We start from the raw sequence: 17,988 nt of genomic DNA, 5'->3' as shown, positions 1-17,988 counted from the left end.
ATCCAAAAATTTATACGGAACCTCTGTTTAAAAAAACATTTCCTAAAAAATCCTGTAGGGAGGACTGACCCCAAGAATTTGCCCAACAAAACCATTCTCAAAAATAGATCTACATTGTTCCCCAGAAATGAAATTAGTGCGGAAATGTCGACTTTTCAGAGAAATGTTGAAGCGGATATACGCAAATTAAAAACAAAAGGTCTGGGTCAGGGGAACCTAACCAGAAATGAATGCCACTCTATAAAACAATTACAGAAAAATGAGAAGATCACCATACGCCCCGCAGACAAGGGGGGCGGGACAGTGGTGATGAACACAGTTGATAATAACGATGAATGTTTGCGACAACTTAGAGATGTGAAGACATATGAGATGTTGAAAAATGACCCGCTGGAGCGTTTTGATCGTGAACTCAGGATACTGTGCAAGAGAGGTTTAGATTCAGCTGTCATTTCAAATCAAGAACATGACTTCATCTTGGGGACACAAAGGAAACTACCAGTCTTCTATTGTCTCCCCAAGGTCCACAAATGCATGCTGCGACCACCTGGTAGACCGATCGTCTCGGGTATAGGTTCGATATCTTCAAACTTGTCAAAATATATTGATGTACAGCTTCAACCAATTGTAAAAAAAAACAGTTCTCATATTAAAGACACTACCCATATTATAAAAATATTAGAAGAACTGGTAGTAGAACCAGAGTGGATTATGGGGACACTCGATATACAATCTCTATATACTATAATCGACCACCAACAAGGGATGTTAGCTATACAAGAACAAATGGATAGGGATGGAACAATAAATGATAAACATGCAGAGTTCATTATAGATGGTATTGGGTATATTTTAACCCATAACTATTTTTATTTTGAAGGCCAGTTTTATCTACAGAAGTGTGGAACCGCCATGGGGACCAGATTCGCTCCAAGTTATTCAAATTTATTTTTAGCAGAATGGGAAGAAAATAATATCAAACCCAAACTTGGGGCGGATCTGGCCCTATGGCGTAGATTCAAAGACGACATTATTTTTGTCTGGAAAGGTAGTAGAGAGACACTGGAATTGTTTTTGAAAGAGATAAATAATAATGTAATGAACTTAAGGTTTACCCCCAATATCATAGAAGTGATCGAATTCCTAGACTTGAAAATCAGGAAAGAGGGCAACAAATATATATGTAGTACATTTACCAAACCTACATCAAAAAACAGTTTCATCCAGTTTTCCAGCTGTCATCTGCCAAACTGGCTGATTAATATTCCTTTCGGCCAGTTTGGGAGAATTTAAAGAAATTGTACACAAGAAGGTGATTTTGAAATAGAAGCTGTAAAAATGAGGAATCAGTTTTTAAATAGACAGTACCCAGAAAAAATCCTAGATGAAGCATTGGAAAAAACAAGAAAATAAGACAGACAAACTTGGTTCCAAGACAAAAAAGTAGCAAGCAATGACACACAAGAAAGTGGTATAATTAATAGCAGAATGATACTTCCCTTCAATAATAATCATAAGAGAGTACAGAAAATCATCAAAGCCCATTGGCATCACATTTTGAGTGATCGGGTAATTGGCCATTTAATGCCCACTGGGCCACTTCTAACATTTACCAAAGCCCCTAATCTGGGACTTAAAATAGCTCCAACAATTAAGAAACCAGTAAAACAGGACAATTCAATCATGGGTACCTGGATGAAATTAAAGGGTTTTTTCAAATGTGGGAGATGCATGGCATGCAAGATCACTCCGACTCCAAGGAAAATATCAACAATTTCCTCCACTCAAAATGGATATAAATGGGAGATGAAGGAATGTCTAACTTGCAATACCACGGGTGTTGTCTACCTGATCCAGTGCCCTTGTAAAAGACAGTATATAGGACGTACCAAACGACCCTTGAAAACCAGATTGGCGGAACATATCTCAAATATCCGTAAGGGATATGACAAACATTGTCTTTCAAAACATTACAGAGATATTCATAATAAAGATCCGTCCAATCTTGTTTTCATGGCACTGGAGAAGGTAGACATACACTGGCGGGGAGGAAACTATATAAAACAGATGTCTAGGATGGAATCAAGACGGATCTACGAGTTTTGATCGATGCTACCAGCTGGTCTGAATGCTGACCTAGAGATTTTCGGATTTTTGTAGGCCGGGTGCCCCAGATCCGGCTCACATGCCGCAGTTTGGTCGATTATCGACACTGCGTCATGGACTCGGGCTGTGGCCCCCGGTCTTCAGACATCCAATCAATATGTCATTCACCACACATTCATCTTACATTCACCTGTTAGTCAATCAACTCTTGGCCATACAACAAACTGGGTCACTATTTAATATGAAGATCTATCATGTCTCTGGGGTCCATGCAAGATCCCCATAAAATGTCAATAATGTTTATAATGTTTAATATGTTCATTTCGTCATGATTTATTGAATATGTATACTCTACATTCTCACGTTTTTTATATTTTTATATTTTCACTTTTAATATTTAAAAAAAAATTATGTCTCATTCATATCAGTATGTTTAAATTTTAGACTGCAACTATATCTATATATGTTTTAGATGATTAAACTCATTTGTGATGGCTAGAACAATAGAGGTTTTACTCTATTTATTTGGATATTAGAATATGTATTATTTGCCAATTTTAGAAATTTTAAAATGATATATCTCAGCAAAGCAACCAGCTACAACAAATTCACTTATATCCCAAGTCTACAAGAAAAGTAGAACCATGCAGCACCAAAAAACGCATATGTGTTAAAAAAACCGCATGGAAAATGCATGTAGAAAAACCGCAAGTGCATTCCAAAATGGAAAATCCAGGTTTCCATACTTTTCGGGTGCCATTTGGGATATAAAAGGCGGAGGCATACAGGTGTCACGGCACCACTGAGGAAGGGAAGGTTAATTCCCGAAACGCGTCTGGGCTGGACACCTACAAGAAGTACCTCCGTTATTATTAGCGTGGCCACGCTACGAATATTGCAGCTGTAAGACAGAGCGAAGTCCATTGGAACAGATTAACACGGACCAAAGAGTTAGTTTCTGTATTCCAGCCAGAACGGTAACAGGCACGTACCAACTAAGTCCCGCTCCAACTCCCGCGATAGTTCGGGAGAGCCGGCGAGAGAAGCCGGAAGCGAGACGCTGACACCAACCTGCACCGCTCGACTGTCGTTCGGATAAGAAGGAAGGTAAGAGCTAATCCTTCCCAAAAGTATTGACCCACCAACGAAGTGATAAATATCTACGGCTATTAAGCCTGAAATCACGTTGGAGACTCACTCCTTTGAATGGTCTTTTGAAAACTTTGTGGAAGAGACACATTTATTACCCCAATTATACTTTGGAGATTTACATGCTTGTGATACAGGATTTATATATGGGATAAAGCTATATCCACACTACACTTTTTCCAGTAGATCTGCGTTCAATCACCACCACCTTGGTGGTTTGCACTGCTGAGATATTGAAAGGACTATATATGCAAAGTGTTAAATCCTAATATAATTCATTGGCAACAGTATTTTTGATGTTTTATTTATCTTAATTGTTTCACAATCATACATGTATTAATTGATTTAATAAAATTTTAAATAAGTCCAAGTGCTAGAGTGCTCACCCATATTTTACTATCCATTTGCTATATCTGACTAGAGGGTGGGTGTCCCTCCAATTTGGGTTAGTAGCACCTGACTCTATAGTCCGTCTGAAGTGAGCCACCATATTATATAACATCCCTTTAAATAGCCTACAGCTGCAAAACGGAGCGCAAAAGTATCAAGGCCTCAAGGTCAGTTATCTCTGATTTGCAACAAATGTTACTCTCGGATTTTATTATTTTTAATTGATCCCAAAAATAATGATGATGAAGACAAATTTCAGTCCCTGGTTTTTGTAAAGTGAAAAAGACCAGTTATTCCCACAGCAGACACTGGGGGGCGCATTTAGCCTCACAATCTGCATCAGAGCTCAGGAAAACTACAATTCCCAGAAACCATTTGACCTAAGGGTTCGTGTATAAACTACCACACGGAATATTTTAACTGTTTACCGTTTTCGTAAAGGGGTAAAGTTTTACTCATTGCTGAAGTATACGGAAAATAAGATGGTGATAAGCAGAGGAACCGAGTGAGAGTGAAGAATTAGGCAGAAGACGGTGGTGTGCTACGTATTGTAGCGGTGTGCAGTCTTTGCAGACGGTCCCTGACTGTGGAAGTGACTGTTTTGTGGTAACCATGAGCTGCTGTCGTGTAGAACCTCTGTTGGACAGGTGAGAGGTCTGGGGTGTCAGACACAGAGGGGTGGGGACCAGGCGGTACCTGCTGTTCCAGGAGGATATTACTGACATAGATGCTGGTGGGGGAGGTGCTGTTTATGTTTGCTACTAGCGCCTGTGATGTCAAACTACGGTATAAATAAAGTTTATTGAAGCATTCACATGATAAACCTTACGGTACAGGCTGCTATACTCCGTAAGGACCTCCTGACGTCACAATAGGGATGAGCGAACTTCAGATTTCGAAGTTCGTGTTTGGGTTGTAGTCAGAGGCGTAGCTAGAACTGACTGGGCCCCACAGCAATGTTTTGTACAGGGCCCCCCCCCACACACACTTCTTCACAAACCCCCTCCTCCTCTGCAAACCCCTCTTTTTATTTACTGTATTTATTTATTTGCCTGTCATTTTTAGTACGACTTTATTGTTGTTTAACATTTACAGTTGCAGACGGAGTTTACATTCAACTCAACCCCTTTAGAACCTGCTCTGCACCTCCACATACATGGACGCAGTCATACACCCACTCTCCACATACATGGACGCAGTCATACACGCACTCTCCACATACATGGATGCAGTCATACATGCACCTCCACATACATGGACGCAGTCATACACGCACTCTCCACATACATGGACGCAGTCATACACGCACTCTCCACATACATGGACGCAGTCATACACGCACTCTCCACATACATGGATGCAGTCATACACGCACTCTCCACATACATGGACGCAGTCATACACGCACTCTCCACATACATGGATGCAGTCATACACGCACTCTCCACATACATGGACGCAGTCATACACGCACTCTCCACATACATGGACGCAGTCATACACGCACTCCACATACATGGACGCAGTCATGCACGCACTCTCCACATACATGGACGCAGTCATGCACGCACTCTCCACATACATGGACGCAGTCATGCACGCACTCTCCACATACATGGACGCAGTCATACACCCACTCTCCACATACATGGATGCAGTCATACACGCACTCTCCACATACATGGACGCAGTCATACACGCACTCTCCACATACATGGAGGCAGTCATACACGCACTCTCCACATACATGGATGCAGTCATACACGCACTCCACATACATGGAGGCAGTCATACACGCACTCTCCACATACATGGAGGCAGTCATACACGCACTCTCCACATACATGGACGCAGTCATACACGCACTCTCCACATATACATAGATGCAGTCATACAGGCATTCTCCACATACATGGACGCAGTCATACACGCACTCTCCACATACATGGATGCAGTCATACACGCCCTCTCCACATACATGGACGCAGTCATACACGCACTCTCCACATACATGGACGCAGTCATACACGCACTCTCCACGTACATGGACGCAGTCATACACGCACTCTCCACGTACATGGAGGCAGTCATACACGCACTCTCCACATACATGGATGCAGTCATACACGCACTCTCCACATACATGGACGCACTCATACATGCACTCTCCAGATACATGGACGCAGTCATACACGCACTCTCCACATACATGGACGCAGTCATACACGCACTCTCCACATACATGGACGCAGTCATACACGTACTCTCCACATACATGGACGCAGTCATACACGCACTCTCCACATACATGGACGCAGTTATACACACACTCTCCACATACATGGACGCAGTCATACACGCACTCTCCACATACATGGACGCACTCATACATGCACTCTCCACGTACATGGACGCAGTCATACACGCACTCTCCACATACATGGACGCAGTCATACACGCACTCACCACATACATGGACTCACTCATACACGCACTCTCCACATACATGGACGCAGTCATACACGCACTCTACATATACATGGACGCACTCATACATGCACTCAACATATACATAGATGCACTTATACACACACTCTCCACATACATGGACGCAGTCATACACACATTCTCTACATACATGGACGCAGTCATACACGCACTCTCCACATACATGGACGCAGTCATACACGCACTCTCCACATACATGGACGCACTCATACACACACTCTCCACATACATGGACGCACTCATACATGCACTCAACATATACATAGATGCACTCATACACGCACTCTCCACATACATGGACGCACACACATACAATACACATATATAGACACCCAGCTTTCATGCTGTGCCTATCCCCCATACTCTAATGCCTCTGCACTGGTGCCATGCAGGATAGCAGGGACATCTCATGATATAATTCACCCAGCTTTCCTACTGTACTGCAGGTCACATGTGCACAGTCTGGGAAAGCTGAATATAACCCCAGTTTTCCTGCCACTCACATCACTGGTGCAGTTGTGGCAATCCAAATAATGTTCAGCATGCTGGGCATGGAAGGTTCAGGCTGCAGGAGTCGCGGGTAGGAAAGGGGGCGGGACTATTATAGCTCCGCCCACATCAGGCCGTCCTGATGCTGGTCACTGTCCATCATCAGAACTGAGGAGAGAGAGAGGTGGAGCAATGTCACTGATGTCAGGTCAGTGACAGAGGTGCAAGTGCAGGACTCTGGACCCGATGCAGGAGAAGTCAGCTCCATTGACGGGGGCCCGGGGTGACGAAGTACAGTGACTGCTCCCGGGCCTTCTGAGCTCTGGCCCCGAAGCAGCTGCTTCCCTGATAGCTATGCCACTGGTTATGGACCATAACACAATTTTATGAAGGAATGCATAACGGAATGCCTTTAGAGGCATTCCGTTATTCATTCTGTCATAATAGAAGTCTATGGGCTCAGGCTGCATAACGGATCCATCCCGTTTTCGTTATGCAGGAGAGGACTTCAGCATAACGGAAACCAGACGGATTCGTTATGCAGGCCATAGACTTCTATTATGACGAAATGAATAACGGAATGCTTCTAAAGGCATTCCGTTATGCATTGCGTTATGGTCGATGGTAACGGTATCCATAAGGGTACTTTCACACTAGTGTTAAAGTTTTCCGGTATTGAGATCCGTCACAGGGCTCAATACCAGAAAAAAAAGTTCAGTTTTATCCTAATGCATTCTGAATGGAGAGCATTCTGTTCAGTATGCATCAGGATGTCTTCTGTTTAGTCCCTGTTACGGTATTTGGCTGGAGAAAATACTACAGCATGCTGCAGTATTTTCTCCAGCCAAAATTCCGGAACACATGCCGGATCCGGCATTCATTTCCATTGAAATGTATTAATGCCGGATCCGGTACCAAAATGCAAAAAAAATAATTACCAGATCCGTTTTTTCCGGATGACACCGGAGAGATGGATCGGGTATTTCAATGCATTTGTCAGACGGATCCGCATCTGGATCCAGAAACAAATGCTATTCGTTTGCATACGGATTTCCGGATCTGGCAGGCAGTGTGCCTGCCGGAATCCTCTAACACAAGTGTGAAAGTACCATAACGCAATTCAGCATATACCACAACCCGAACACGAACTCGAACTGCAAAATCTGAAGTTTGCTTAGGCTACTTTCACACTAGCTACAAGGAACTCCGGCAGGCTGTTCCAGCGGGTGAACAGCCTGTAGGATCTGTGCTGCCGCTAGTGCATGCGTGCCCCCGGACTACCGCTCCGGCCCCATTGACTATAATGTATCCAAATAAGCAGAAATCCAGCTTCCAATACAAATGTGGCAGCTTTTATTGAAATAGTGCATTCTGATGCGTTTATCTCCCAGTGGCAGAATGTTATGTCTGATTGCTCCCTCAAATTAATGGAACTTATTATCATCATCCACGAGGGGTATACTCTTTCCAACTTGAGGGAAGAGATCAAAGTTATCTGGGATTCCATCGCTCCCTTTTCTAATCCTACAGGCGTTTATTGATATGGACACCAAACTTCAGGAAAGTTTGAGTAAAATAGAAAACAGTTTGATTTCTGTTAAACAAGATAAATTCAATTGTGACCTACAGGATTACAAAAGCAATGCTGTTTACACTTGGACTGACATTAAGGCCTCATGCACAATGCCGTTGTGCGCCCGTTCTGTGCATTGGGGACAGCAATTGCGGTCCCCAATGCACGGGCAACATCCGTGCAGCGGGCCAGACCCATTCAACTTGAATGGGTCTGTGGTCTGTCCACACAGCAAAAAAAATGACATGTCATATTTATTTGCGGTGCGGAACAACGGAAAGAAACACCACAGAAGCACTCCGTAGTGCTTCCGGTGTTCCGTTCCGTTACTCCGTTCCACATCTCCGGAATTGCGGACCCATTCAAGTGAATGGGTCCGCATCCGTGATGCGGGGTGCACACGGCCGGGGGCTGTGGATTGCCGACCTGCCGCTTGCGGGCTGCAATACAGCCACAGCCGCCCAACGGCGTGTGCATGAGGCCTAAAGTGAATACCCCACACTCCATCATGAAAAGAATGAACGGTAGCAAAAGTGAACAGAAATGCCAAAGTGCTTTTTAGTTCCACAGAACCCGATTCTTTGGATTCCGCATCCGAATCATTATCTGCCACTCTTGTTGACAGAGGGGCGGCTTCATCAAGTGGTATCGCCAGCGACAATGCTTCTAATTCTAAATCTTCAAAAAATGCAGTGCTGGGCGTAAACACATCAAGAAGCGGTCGTTACCCCTCTCGAAACAAGGAAACATAAATAATCTCCAGGTTGTAAACCTTTCATCTAAAATACTTACACAACCGCACATTGATGTGCTGGTCAGAGGTCTCACTTTTTCACCTACATGTCACTTCGATACAGTGCAGTTTCTAGGTAAAATTTCTCTCAGGGCTAGTGTCAAAAAAACTCTCCCCCCATCAAAACTGCTCGATGAAATCATATCAGAAGACTACTTGCAACCGTCTCACCATATATTTTTTTTTTTTATGCTTAACACAAGATTTATTGAGAGCAAAAGAAAATCATAAATTACTGCTTAAACTGCTAAAAGTCTCAGGCAGAGTGGTACAGGAGAACTGCAGTATAAAGGAAGACAATACCCTTAGAAGAGTAGTCATGAAATACAATCATAAATAATGTGCAAAACCAAAAAACTGTCATGTTAGCATTTAATAACTAACTAAAACCCAATCACAGCAGGTCTCAACTAGCACACGCAAGTAAATGTACAAAAACCAAGTAACATATAAAACCAGATTCAAAGCATGGATGGCAAGGCGGATTACTGTATACTGTACATAAAATGTATGGAGGTTACACCATGCCGGACAATATAACCTTTGTGCCATGCTGTACAATAAACAGTATAACCCCTACACAGTGTAGAGGTATACTGTATATTGTGTGGCACAGTGTATGCTATATGTGTTTAACATAAACATATTTCATATGAAAACTTGCAGTTACTTGGCTTGGCCCTTGGGGATCTCGGACACCACTTCCACACTTTGGCCGGGGGCTCGGTGGAGCTGATGTTGTTCTTTATCCTGATGAGAAAGATTTCATAATAAGGATTTGGAGAAAGGGCAGAGGGATAGCAGAGCAAGGAGAGGCTGGTGCTGCTACTAGGGGTTAATACCATGGGGGAGTAATAAAGCCCACCATAATGCCCCCCCAGTAGAAATAATTCTCCTTATAATGTGCAAAACATACCCCCTTGTAATGCCCCCAGTTGAGCTAATGTTCCCATAATGTGCCAATATAAAATACCCCTTCTCAGTTCCCCCGTAGATGACACCATAGTGCTCCTCTCCCCCCTTCCCCATAGTACCCACCTTAATGTGTCCCAGTATAAAATGCCCCTATACAGAGCCCCCCATATAAAATACCCCTTCTTTTTAGCCTCAGTAGATGCCCCTATAGTTCCACCCAATAATGTGCCAGTAATAAGTGCCCCAATAGATGCCTCCCAATTATGTGCCAGTAAGATGTGCCCCCACAGATGCCCCTAATCATGTGCCAGTAAGATGTGCCCCCATAGATGCCCCCAATCATGTGCCAGTAATAAGAGCCCCCATAGATGCCCCCCAATCATGTGCCAGTAATGAGAGCCCCCCCACCATGTGCCAGTAGCCAGAGTGCCCCCCCTATCATTTGCCAGTAGCCCCCCTATCAAGTGCCAGTAGCCTCCTATCATATGCCAGTAGCCCCCCTTATGTGCCAGTAGCCCCCCTTATATGCCAGTAGCCTCCTATCATGTGCCAGTAGCCACCCTTATGTGCCGGTAGCCCCCCCTTATGTGCCAGTAGCCCCCCCTTATGTGCCAGTAGCCCCCCTTATGTGCCAGTAGTCCCCCTTATGTGCCAGTAGCCTCCCATCATGTGCCAGTAGCCCCCTTATGTGCCAGTAGCTCCCCTATATGTGCCAGTAGCCTCCCTTATGTGCCAGTAGCCCCCCTTATGTGCCAGCAGCCCCCCTTATGTGCCAAAAAAAATAAATTATACTTACCTCCTCCAGCGATGCGATGCAGGCCTCTTCCGGCCTGACGTCATCGCGCCGCCTGCACCAGCCTCTGATTGGCTGCCGTCCTAGTGCTGGCAGCCTATCAGAGGAACAGGGAGGGGACACGCCTCTCCCTCCCCTGCCGTAGCACAGACATTTGCATCGCCGTCCTGAGGACAGCGATACAGATGACTATGGAGATGAGTGAGCTCTTCCACAATGGAAGCGCAGCGCTCATCTCCTGCTGTGCCCTGCTGGCGCCCCCCTTCTAACAGCGCCCCAGGCGGCCACCCGGTCCAAGAAACGGCCCTGCTTCGATATATATCGTACCATCGTGGACATTAATAGGCTGGCCCGCAATCTAACTTAAAAAAAACATTTTTCGAGTTGTGATGCCCTGAATGACACACCTGTGTTGAGTCCTACACAACCTGGGGCAATCTCCTCTATATGTGCAGCCGACTTTTCTTTTCAGGAAATTGCTAATATATCTAATATGCAACAATCTCGTTCCATTCCAGATGTTAATTTTTCAAATGATTTTTCATATAATTTTGTCACTCATAATAGTCGTGATTTTTATCCAATCCAATCGCGCTCGTTTGCATTGGATCAGTTACAGGATCTGGTGGAACGAGATTTGTTTGATCTTCATGCGTCCATTTATTCTTCTAATCATAAAGCGTCTGTTAACAATTTATTGTCTTCAGAGCGTTCTGCCTTGCAAGAACTGGAAAAGCTGCCTGACATTGTGATCAAACAGGCTGACAAAGAGGGGGCTGTGGTGGTTATGGACAAGCTCATATATAAATCACAAAATTTTGCCATGCTGGAGGACACCACCACCTATCTTGAGCTTGACCATGACCTAACACCCCTCTATCAACAGGAACTTCTTTTACTTTTGTCTCTTGGTTTACAGAGATGGTTCATGAATCAAAAGCAGGTCGATTTTATTTATGTCCCTCATCCTGTCATTCCTATTTTCCACTCCTTACCTAAAATTTATAAGGGGGGTCTTCCCCCCCCCCCCCCATGTGTCCAATAGTGTCCGGCATTGGTTCTTTTACTGAGAGACTATCTGCTTGGGTTGATAGTATCTTACAACCCCTGGTCCAATCCGTTCCTGGCTTCCTGCTTGACACCACAGCTGTTTTACAGGCCTTCCATGATTTTACTTGGAAGCCGGAATTTATTTGGATCACGGCTGATGTTACTGCACTTTATACCGTGATTCTGCATGATTCAGCCATAGTTTCCCTCAAATGGTTTCTCAGTATTTACTCAGATTTTTCTAATATTTTTCGAGAATATATTTGTCAAGTTGTTTTTTTCTTGTTAAAACACAATGTGTTCATGCTCCATTACCGTATTTTTTTTTGCAACTTACCGGCGTCTCGATGGGAGCGAAATTTTCACTATCCATGGCCAACATTTATATGGCCTGGTGGGAACATTTATTTTCATCCAGTAATCCGCGGGGAGACAATGACGCCTGTGCCTGGTGGTGTGGTCAGGTACCCTTGCAGGTTGTCTAGCATGCAGACCGCGATGATGTAAACAGTTTCCAATGGTCTGACGTGACACTTGGGTGCCTCTAACCTCCCTTGTGCCTGTAGTTGTATGGCAGTCATCATCCGTTTCTGCAGGGCATTGCTCACAATAAAGTGGTTATCAGTGTGGGATGTGGCCAAAGGACGTCCACTTCTCTGCCTTTCTGTGACTCTTCCAGTCTCTGTATCTCTGATACAACCTGCTGGTGACACTCTGTGACACTCTAAGTTCAGTGGCCACTTCCATCTGAGAACATCCTGCTTGAAGCCTCGCAATGGCGAGGTACTGTTCATCAATGGTTAGGTGTCGTCTTGGTCTCATGATGGTAAAATGTGAACAGCATGATGAGGAGGACAGTTTAAATACCAATTCTTATTGAACCAGGAAATGTATTGGGCAATTCATGGATCAATCACCTGTTGTGAATTTTGCCATTAAGCTCCAAGTTGTGTAAAAAGTCCTGAAACACTGAACATTTGGACATGTGCATTTTAGGTTCATCCTGAAATTTCACCCACAAGTCAAGTGAGGGGTGTTGAAAGCGTGAGCAATCTAGTGTGTGAATACAAGCGAATATTTATTTAAATAATAGCTAGATAGATTTAGGGATAGTGAAAATATAGTGTGTTCAGGGAGGGAGTCATTTAAGCCTCATTCACACGTCCGTGCTCAAATCTGTGAGGTGGTCAGTGATGCATCCGTGAAGCTGTCCGTGATGGATTAGTGTTGGGTCTGTGGGTCCGTTTTTTGCTGTCCGGGTGCCATCCGTGTTTCACTGACACTGAGCAGCTGAAAAATAATTTTCAAAGAGTATCTTCCTAATGATCTGTGAAACACAGATTTATGGATGGCATCCGTGTTGCATTCGTGGCTTTCACAGACCCATAGACTATAATGAGCGTGATGGATCCGTGAACACAGACAAAGTAGAGCATGCGTCCATGCTAAAAACACTGACCCACGGACTGTGCTAAAACACTGATGTGTGAATACACACATTAAAATAAATGGGGGAAGTGTGCAGTCTGCGGAGAAAACGTACAACACACTATATGTGCAAAAGAAAACTGACAAGTAACTGCGCTTTCTTTATTTAGTGCAGTGCCAGCTAAAATTGGCTTTTTTTATTTTATTAATTTGAGCAAAACCTGCATTTTATACAGCAGACAATCATCACACGCCATTTTGATGTTTATTTCAGAAAACTTACATTTCAATATTTCATTTTCTAAGGCAATTCAATTTCTTGCATCACGCTGTGTACAATCACCATTTATGTGTACAGGTGAAACTCGAAAAATTAGAATATCGTGCAAAAGTCCATTTATTTCAGTAATGCAAATTAAAAGGAGTTGCATTACTGCAGCTTAAAATTAGAATTTTGTGAAAAGGTTCAATATTCTAGGCTCAAAGTGTCACACTCTAGTCATCTAATTAATCCATATCCCCTGAGCAAAGGGGACCTCAAAATTGTGACTTTGGGGTTTCATAAACTGTAAGCCATAATCATCCAAATTATAACAAATAAAGGCTTGAAATATCTCGCTTTGCATGTAATGAGTCTCATCTGTTAGTTTCACCTTTTAAGTTGCATTACTGAAATAAATGAACTTTGCACAATATTCTAATTTTTCGAGTTTCACCTGTATATTTAAAATAAAAAAGCACATTGGAATATTGCATGTAGTACAGGACAAGAATTTCTTGCATCACAGACTGCAATTTGGTGTGTAGTCGAAAACAGAGGCATATTTCATTAGAACATGTTTGGCAACAGAAAATGAAAGAGGACAGGATAATGGAGGGAAAACCCCATCATCCACCAGTAATGTCAGTGGCTGTAGCTGTGGCAGCACTGTCACACTGGGCACCAGGCTCCCAGTCAATATTAACCAGTGACTCCACTAGCTGTTTGGCGACTGTTGAAGGAAGGAGATAAAAATGTGGAAAGGGCGACTGAGCCATCAACATCATCTGACAACAGGATGATGGTACCTCTGACAGTAATGTCACCCTCATTTTTTGCCTCTTCCTACTATTCTGCCTTCACTGACATCTCATTTCACTGCCCCCATCCACTATTAATGGACCATCCAGGATCTGCCCCTCCTAAAGGGATGCATTTTGAAAGGCCATTTAAAAAAAACACTGCTTCTTCATTTCTGAACCACAATCTTGATCACTGCCACAATATTTTTTATAAAGTTTGTGTAACAACTTCCTAGTGGATAGATGGAAAAGGTCCTTTTGGGGTACGGAACATAGTCACTTCAGTGTGAGTCAGCTAAATCCCATCCCTGAAAAGGACCCCAGCAGTATGAATCCTTCCTAATACATAATGGATGGAAAAGGTCCTTTTGGGATATGGAAAATAGCCACTTCAGTGTGAATCCGCTAAATCCTATCCCTGAAAAGGACCCCAGCAGTATGAATCCTTCCTAGTACATAATAGATGGAAAAAGGTCCTTTTGGGGTACGGGAAATAGCCACTTCAATGTGAGTCGGCTAAATCCATTCCCTGAAAAGGACCTCAGGAGTATGAATCCTTCCTAATACATAATACATGGAAAAGGTCCTTTTGGGATACGGGAAATAGCCACTTCAGTGTGAGTCTGTTAAATTCCATCCCTGAAAAGGACCTTAGCAGTATGAATCCTCCCTAGTACATAATGGATGGAAAAGGTCCTTTTGAGGTATAGGAAATATCTGAAATATCCCCCCCAATGTCTGGGCCCCTTGTATAGATTATACTTACCTGCTCCTCAGCACCCACGTCCCTCCGGATTCCTGCATGACCGACTCTGCATGTCCCCGTTGCTCAGATCAAAATATCCAGTGACGGGGAGAGCAGGCAATAGCAGGCCGCCACTGGGACGAGCCACCTTGGGACTGGTCACCGTTGTGGCCTGCTATTGGCTGCTACCCCGTCACTGAATGCTTTGATCCGAGCGACAGGGAGATGCAACGGCGCCCATGCAGGGATCCGGAGCGATGCCGGTGCCGAGGAGCAGGTAAGTATAATCCATACAAGGGGCCCAGGCATTGGCAGGAATATTTTCAATATCTGATAAACCCTTTAACTTCTAGGAAAGTACAGAGATCACATGACCAGATGTTTCTGCAGAGTGCTTTACTATGAATATCACAGGACCGGACATTTCTGCAGAGACAAGTGCTCAGAAGTCACATGTAGGGATGAGTGAATCTACTTCGGATGAGATTCGCATAATACTTTGTTTGAATACTGTATGGAGCGAGCGCTCCATACAGTATTACAATGTATTGGCTCCTATGAGCCGAAGTTATTACTTCGCGAAGTCTCGCAAGACTTTGCATAATAACTTCATAAATCAAATTCTAATGCACACAATGCAGATTTTTTTCCATAAAATCTGCAGCATGTCAATTTTTTTTTTTTTCCTGTACCGATTTTCTCCTTTCACTTCAATGGGGACAGTAAAATCGGCATCAGATCTGCATGCAAATCCGCACCAATTGATGCGGATTGACCGCACGGATTTCCCTGCGAACACCTGCGGATTTCAGTGCGGACTTCCCTGCGAACACCTGCGGATTGTCCGCACATAGATCCTGAACATGTGCATTTACCCTTTTATTTAGACATATCAAGGCCTCAAGGTCCGTTATCTCTGATTTGCAACAAATGTTAGTCTCGTATTTTTTTTCTTTTAACCCCTTAGGGACCCATGACGTATCGGTACGGCATGGTTCCCGAGTCCTGAAGGACCCATGACGTACCGGCTAAATGCCCAGGGGGGTCCCGTAACCCCCCGGTGTCGGCGATCGCCGCAAACCACAGGTCAATTCAGACCTGCGGTTTGCGGCTTTTCTAAGTTGCGGCGGCGGTGGTGCCATCGGGTCCCCATGGGGCTGTGGGGGGGACCCGATGGCATGGAATTCAGGGCGATGTCTAAGGAAGGCATCGCGCTGCCTTCCGGTGACGAGCCGGTGAGATCCAGCCCCCTAAATCTCACAGGCCGGAAGCTGTATGAGTATTACACACATTATTACTCATACAGCCAATGCATTCCAATACAGAAGTATTGGAATGCATTGTAAAGGATTAGACCCCCAAAAGTTCAAGTCCCAAAGTGGGACAAAAAAATAAAGTTAAAAAAAAAGTTGAAAAAATAAAGTTTTCCCCCAAAAAAATTAAAAGTTTCAAGTAAAAATAAACAAAAACTTCATTTTCCCCAAATAAAGTTAAAAAAAATTGGTAAAAAATAGGGGGGGGGGCGGGAAGCGTCCCTATCGACCGGCTCTATAAACATATCACATGACCTAACCCCTCAGATAAACACCGTAAAAAATTAAAAATAAAAACTGTGCTAAATAAACTATTTTTTTGTCACCTTACATCACAAAAAGTACAACAGCAAGCGATCAAAAATGCGTTTGCCCACCAAAATAGTACCAATCTAACCGTCACCTCATCCCGCAAAAAATGAGCCTGCCTGAGACAATTGCCCAAAAAATAAAAAAACTATGGCTCAGAATATGGAGACACTAAAACATCATTTTTTTTGTTTGAAAAAAACTGTTATTGTGTAAAACTTACATAAATAAAAAAAAACTATACATATTTGGTATCGCCGCGTTCGTATCGACCGGCTCTATAAAAATAAACCATTAAAATAAACCATTTTTTGTCACCTTACATCACAAAAAGTGTAATAGCAAGCGATCAAAAAGTCACACGCACCCCAAAATAGTGCCAATAAAACCATCATCTCATCCCGCAAAAATCATACCCTACCCAAGGTAATCGCCCAAAAGCTGAAAAAATTATGGCTCTCAGACTATGGAAACACTAAAACATGATTTGTTTTGTTTCAAAAAAGAAATCATTGTGTAAAACTTACATAAATAAAAAAAAAGTATACATATTAGGTATCGCCGCATCCGTGACAACCTGGTCTATAAAAATATCACATGATCTAACCTGTCAGACGAATGTTGTAAATAACAAAAAAAAAAAAAAAAATGGTGCCAAAACAGCTATTTCTTGTTACCTTACCTCACAAAAAGTGTAATATAGAGCAACTAAAAATCATATGTACCCTAAACTAGTACCAACAAAACTGCCACCCTATCCCGTAGTTTCTAAAATGGGGTCACTTTTTTGGAGTTTCTACTCTAGGGGTGCATCAGGGGGGCTTCAAATGGGACATGGTGTAAAAAAAAATAGTCTAGCAAAATCTGCCTTCCAAAAACTGTATGGCATTCCTTTCCTTCTGCGCCCTGCCGTGTGCCCGTACAGCAGTTTACGACCACATATGGGGTGTTTCTGTAAACTACAGAATCAGGGCCATAAATATAGAGTTTTGTTTGGCTGTTAACCCTTGCTTTGTTACTGGGAAAAATTGATTAAAATGGAAAATTTGCCAAAAAATTTTAATTCTGAAATTTCATCTCCATTTGCCAATAACTCTTGTGGAACACCTAAAGGGTTAACGACGTTTGTAAAATCTGTTTTGAATACCTTGAGGGGTGTAGTTTCTTAGATGGGGTCACTTTTATGGAGTTTCTACTCTAGGGGTGCATCAGGGGGGCTTCAAATGGGACATGGTGTCAAAAAAAACAGTCCAGCAAAACCTGCCTTCCAAAAACCGTATGGGATTCCTTTCCTTCTGCGCCCTGCCGTGTGGCCGTACAGCGGTTTACGACCCCATATGGGGTGTTTCTGTAAACTACAGAATC

The sequence above is a fragment of the Bufo bufo genome, chromosome 1, assembly GCF_905171765.1.
Source record: "Bufo bufo chromosome 1, aBufBuf1.1, whole genome shotgun sequence".
NCBI classification, from domain to species: domain Eukaryota; kingdom Metazoa; phylum Chordata; class Amphibia; order Anura; family Bufonidae; genus Bufo; species Bufo bufo.
Note: the sequence above shows the minus strand (reverse complement) of the source record.